General features: G+C 41.8%; 1 long non-coding RNA gene across 1 annotated transcript in view; it reads left to right on the plus strand.

The window, feature by feature from the left end:
• The window catches only part of LOC307217356, a 33,058-nt gene extending 27,317 nt beyond the window's left edge, over positions 1-5,741 (plus strand). The window contains exons 6-7 of the long non-coding RNA XR_013839569.1: positions 782-912; positions 4,998-5,741. This is a non-coding gene — a long non-coding RNA (uncharacterized lncRNA). The remainder of the gene's footprint in view (positions 1-781; positions 913-4,997) is intronic.
• Positions 5,742-6,000: the final 259 nt, after the last annotated feature.

Consider the following 6,000-nt stretch of genomic DNA (forward strand, 5'->3'; position numbering starts at 1 on the left):
TTTAAATGTTAGTCATCTCACCATCATCATATCCACACTGCAGTAACTCCTATTGATCTGTGCTTTTCCACAAATGCCCATGGCCATAATCTTGGACCTAAGAATCTAGGGCTGGATTCAACTAAACACTTGCACCAGCAGGAACCAGGGCAATGAGTACTGCTAGTGCAATGAGGTTTTTCCCCATCCCTCCCCATATCCCCCCCTGGGGGCCCCTAAAATGGTCCTGGGGGCTGAGGAAACCCCCAGCACACAGGAGATGCGATATTGTTTTATCTGGCAAGCTGAAATGCCTTGCTCTGATGGAACAATCATAAAAGCAGTATGTTGAACACTTCCCCTAGGTATATAATAAAGCATTCGCTTCCTACTGTTTGGCAGTGTAATGCAGATGAAGTCTTTACAGCATCAGAAGCTTTTCCTGCTCTCTCCACAGATGTGTAGCGATCATTTCTCGCTTGAAGGTTCATCAGGCAAGAACATGCATTGCTCAACGTTATTACAGACTCTGCTCTGTCTCCTAATAGGACAGATATTGAGGGCACTATGGTCATTTAAATGATCTATACTCTGGCTATATTTGCACTTCCTTCTCTTATGAAACAGGGTCGCCTTTTACAGATGTGTGTTTCTGATTGCCATGTGATTATTCTAGGGGACATTGCAAAATTTGGAGACTTGTGACTTTCAAAGGATGGTTGCGTTTCAGTTTGTGTATTGTTTTGGAAACTGCGAATCGCCTTTAAATGCAAACTGAATAAAATTTCTTTCCTGTCCCTAGTTTTTAGCATCCCTTCTGAAAGCAGTCTGACTCACTTTGCTCATGTCATTTTAGGAGCAAAGGTGCTACATGCTATAGCAGGAATGAGTGGAAATTGGTCTTTTCACTGCACTGGATGCTGCTCTTGAGAAGTGAGTTGTTATATGAACTATAGTGCAAACGTTATTGTACCATGGAGCCCTCTTGTGGAGCAATTAAGTTCTGTCCTGAGCAAATCCTGCAGTTAATGTTCACCTAAGCCAGGGAGGGTGCTATCTGCATCTCTCCAAAGGTTGCTGAGCTACATTATTTTTGACCATATTAGATGGAGCTAATTAGAGTTGCAGTCCAACAACATCTGAAAGGCCACAGATTCCCCACCACGATATAGATTATCAACTCCTTTCATGAACCAACTTTTCAACTACATACGTGTGTTTTTTTCAAGTTTGGGAGGACCAGAGTTAAAAAGTAGGGGGAAACCAAACTAATCTGAAAAGCACTTCTCATTTGGCTATATTGTCCTCTCAAAGCAAGTTCAAAATTGTCACCCAAGTCATACAGTTTACAGCTGCTGTCCACAGAAATATTGAACAAACGTCAGTGCTCCAGGTCAGCTGAAAAATCACTGGGTCCAGAGTGCATCCTGCATAATGTGTGGAGCCGGTTCTGTGTCAAGATGGACCAGCTGTGGTCATGACAACCATTGCATTGCCTGTATTAATAAGGCAGCCTTGGAAAGACTATTGAGACCCCCCAGATCAGGGTTTCCCAAACTTGGGTCTCCAGCTGTTTTTGGACCACAACTCCCATCATCCCTAGCTAGCAGGACCAGCGGTCAGGGATGATGGGAATTGTAGTCAGTAAGCAGCTGGACACCCAAGTTTGGGGAACCCTGCCCTAGATCCTCCAGCTCCCATTAGCATCAACGATCAGAGATTGTGTACATTGTAATCCACAACGTCTGGAAAAACATTGGCCTTCCACCTTCTTTTCAGGAGAAGGCTCATTAATTAGATTTTCACCTTGCCTGCACATTCAGGAAGTCAGACAAAGCACCTCTCTGCAGCTCAGTGAGTGAGAATCAATAGATCCTATAAGCCAGCTCTCTATTTATTGGCAATTTGTTCCCGAAACCCCCACTATAGTTTATCAGTAAGAAAGGAACCTATTTAGAGCACTAATGACTTGCAGCAAAGCACATCCGTCTAATTAGAATGAGGACAAACTATGTCTTCATTTGGCTTACAAAAAGAACACTGACATATATCTTAAATTGTGGGTGGTCGGGGGGAGTGAGCATTGCATGTAGCCGTCTCTCATTAGAAGAGGGAGAGCGATTTGGAACGCAAACAGATTTGTCCCAATTTGACCTATGGGATTTTTTGATCTACCAAGCTTAGCAAACCATGCTCTTTTGCCGCCACCCCCGCAATTTCCAGTCCCAGGCAGGCAGCAAGGAGGAAAGTTATATTTCTTAGGGGAATAAGCCACCATATGTCGCTGATGGGATGTGAGATCAGGGCAATGGACCACAAATTGTGTAGCCTTGCCTTAACCAGAAAAAAAACCAATAATGGGGCCGTGCATCACAGCTGCCTGGGGTCTTCAAAGAAGCCGAGTCTGTCACCTTCGGCATGTGAGCATTCTGTTGCACTTGGGAAGGAAGAACGGCTGTAAGCGGTGGCAAGTAGAAGCAACCTCTGCTAGACAGAGAAGCTCTCATAGCCATCTGACTCTGTAGGAACATTCAGGGCAGGCACAAGCTTAGAGAGACTCAAGGTGGCCTGATGGAGAAAGGCAAAGAGCAAGCTTCCATCCATTCAGGAACTAGAATGGCCCTGTGCTTAGGCAACTGGACTAAGGACAGCACACATGTTTTATTTGCCAGAAGGTCTCCCACATAGGCTTAAATATTTTAGGTCCTAAACATTTGGGAATATCAGCTAAAACAGAAAAAAGCACCCTAGATATACATCTAGAGGGTCCATAGCAGGAATTCCCAAAATGTGGTCCGTAGACCACCAGTGGTTTGCAAGCTTCATTCGGGGGGGGGGTGTCTTCTTTTCTGTCTTTTATCTGATACAAGTTAATGGGAGGCTAGAATCAAGAAGTTGGCCAGAGCCAATGTCAGCAGGGACAGTTTATTCTAGCTTTGTCCCAGCCCTCTCTGCTGAATTCTACAAGGGCCACACTGAGGAGGAGGAAACTGACAGGCAGTGCCAACCCCAGGAATGGTTGTAAGTGACAAGGCAAAGGAGTGGCTGAGGGCAAGTTGAGACTGGTGGGGCAGTACCCGCCCACCCTCATGGAGCAGCCTCCACTGAAAGGAACCTCTTTGGCAGGGCCGACCCACCCATGAGGCAAGGTGAAGTAACTGCCTCAGGCGGCAGGACCCCCAGGGGCAGCAGATCCCAGTGTAGATCTCTATTTCCCCCTCTTGTTCCTTCACTCGTCCCTTCTTCCTTGGCAGGGAGGGGGGCATCATTCTGTGCTTTGTCTCAGGCACCAAATGTCAGGTCAGTCCTACTATTTGGATCCCTAACATTAGTAGAAATATACTGAGCAATTCTGCAGAATAACATTAGGAGCAAGCACCTTTCGTTAGACTGGGAGTCTGTGTTATGTGACTAGCATAGCTGTCAACTTTTCCCTTTTCTTGCAAGGAATGCTATTTGGAATAAGGGAATTTCCCTTTAAAAAAGGGAAACGTTGACAGCTATGGTGACTAGCCAACAAGCACAGCAGAAACTTTGGCATTAAGGGGAAACGTTCTTGGTGTTCAGTTTTCAAGTTGCCACTGCAGTGCATGAAGATATCCAGCAGGTGGCATTACTTGCACTCTAATATTGATTCCTATTGATTCTTTGCTGGTCAAAGGAGAGAGACCACAGCACTGCTGGTTTTCAAGTGTTGGGAGGGGAAAACATATAAGGTTGCAAACATCAGCAGCCTGGAGCGTTTTCAGTAAAAAAGTAACAGTGCAATTCTATACATGTCTACTTATAAGTCTCACTGAGCACAAGGCAAGTAAATGTTGGATTGTAACCTAAATATCTATGATTGTGGACTTAATATTTCCATCATATTTATTTGATCTTTGCATCCTGTTTACTTTATATATAATAAATAATGATAACATCTTAAATATAAAACACTATTTTTCAGCCCACCAGCTACTTCTAGTGATATGTACAGGGAAAGATCTGGCAAATGTATTTCCAGGAGTCCATAAGCACAGAACTAAAAAAATTAAATATGTCTGAATGACCACAATGCACAGCTTAGAATCAATGTCTGAATTGTACAAAATCAGACAATGAAAGGACTGTTGGTACTAAATTCAATATACACAGATGAATCTGATTAAGTTTACAATAATACAGATTATAGACTTCAGGATAGCAGAGCTGTATAGGAAAACAGAAACAAACAAAATGACAGAACTGTAGACATCTTCAGAAGTGCTGAAGACAGCCAGTCACTTTCCAAATATCATATTCACAAGCCTAGAATTAAAAAGGAAGGACTTCAACAGTATGTATACACAATATATATTCAATGTGATCTTCAGGTGGAAGAACGTCTGCCTACAGTCATACAATTATAATATAATAATAATTGCATAAGCTAGGTAGTCCTAATCACTTAGAAAGTTTTTATATAGTTTTGATTGATTAGTACCATCCATATTTTCTATGAGAAACACCTGGAAAGAAGAATTTTTGTAACGGTAACTCTCCAATTACCGTACTGGTTAATATTTACTCACTTACTTACTTACTTACTTACTTACTTACAGTATAATGCCAAAATTGGCTTCTTGGTGGTTTCCAAAATATAAAAACTAGTTACACAAACAATCCCATTAAAACAACACAGCAGTTAAAACAGGAGGCTCAATTCAAGAGATCAAGGGAACACATGTAACAGGGGAACCTTCAAAAGCCAAGGGAATGCCCATATAGATGAGCCCTCTCGTATTTCAGCAGGGAGTGCAATTATTCCGTAATGACTGCATCTGTATAATTTCAAAGCATGTACAGTTTTAGCTAATTAAATGTAATTTGCTAATTTGTAGGCACTTGAGCACCTCTGCCTATAAGATAATATAAACTGTATAGTCTTTTAAGCTAGGCTGATATAATAATTGATACATCAATAATAATTGATAAAAATAAATGGTGCCTTCCAAAGTGTGGTGCAACATTGTAACCATAGAATATCTCTGTTACAGACAACTCAGAAACTCTCCCCCTTTACAAGTGAAATTTTGGATAGCTTTACTGTACTGAAGATTGCTGCAACTGGATCTGCTTTTTAACCAGGGATTTCAACCTTCACTTCTCTCTGTCACTTGTCCTCACCAAGCACATGAAGAAAGCAAACCGTACTCTTCTATTGAAATGGACAGTGCTATCTAATAAACATCACTAACCCCAGAAATTAAGGTCTCTTCTGCACCTAGGTGTACAAAATGGAATGAGAATTAGGACAGTAAGCTTCAGGTCCCTGCAGCTTTATCTTGTCTATTGACTGAATTCCATTGATTGGGAATTGCCTAGGATTGCAACCTTGGCCATGTGATCCACAAGCCATTTAAGCCAAGATTCTCAGTTGCGTAAATGTTTTAACAGATTTCTGGGTTGTCACAAAGAAAATCTTCCGACTTTGCGGTGATGCTGCACTTCTTTCATGAATCTCTCCCTAATGAAAGATGTGCCAAAGGCAAACATATAATGCAGCCCTGTAAAGGCATTTTGCCCAGGCCACAGGGGCTGGAAAGAGAAGAGCCATATACTTCTTTGCAGAATACTTGGTGATATCCACCAAGTCAAGCAAGTCAATAAACAGGACAAATACCCAATTAATGAGTAACAAGTGCTGTTGATGACAGATATAAATTATCTATTGCATTCTGAAAGGTGATAACAGCATGGAAAATCACAGGTGCCCAAGAGGGAAAAATTAATATATTGGATCGTGAGTTTTATTTTCATACTGGTTTTTTAAAAAAAAAACATTTACATAAACTATTTGTAATACCTGCCACTCCAGTTCCTATGAGAAGCAGGCCTGGTGCAGCAAGAAATAGGTGGGTTTCTTAAAAATAAAATGGAAAAAACAGAAGTAGCCTTGTTGGCCCATAGTTCCATCATTGTGTTAAGTTAGAATGATTGTCCACATCCATCTTAAGGCAGTGACAAATGCAGTCTTCACCCATGCATGGCTCCAGCATC

This window comes from Podarcis cretensis, assembly GCF_951804945.1.
Source record: "Podarcis cretensis genome assembly, chromosome: 5".
Lineage (NCBI taxonomy): Eukaryota > Metazoa > Chordata > Lepidosauria > Squamata > Lacertidae > Podarcis > Podarcis cretensis.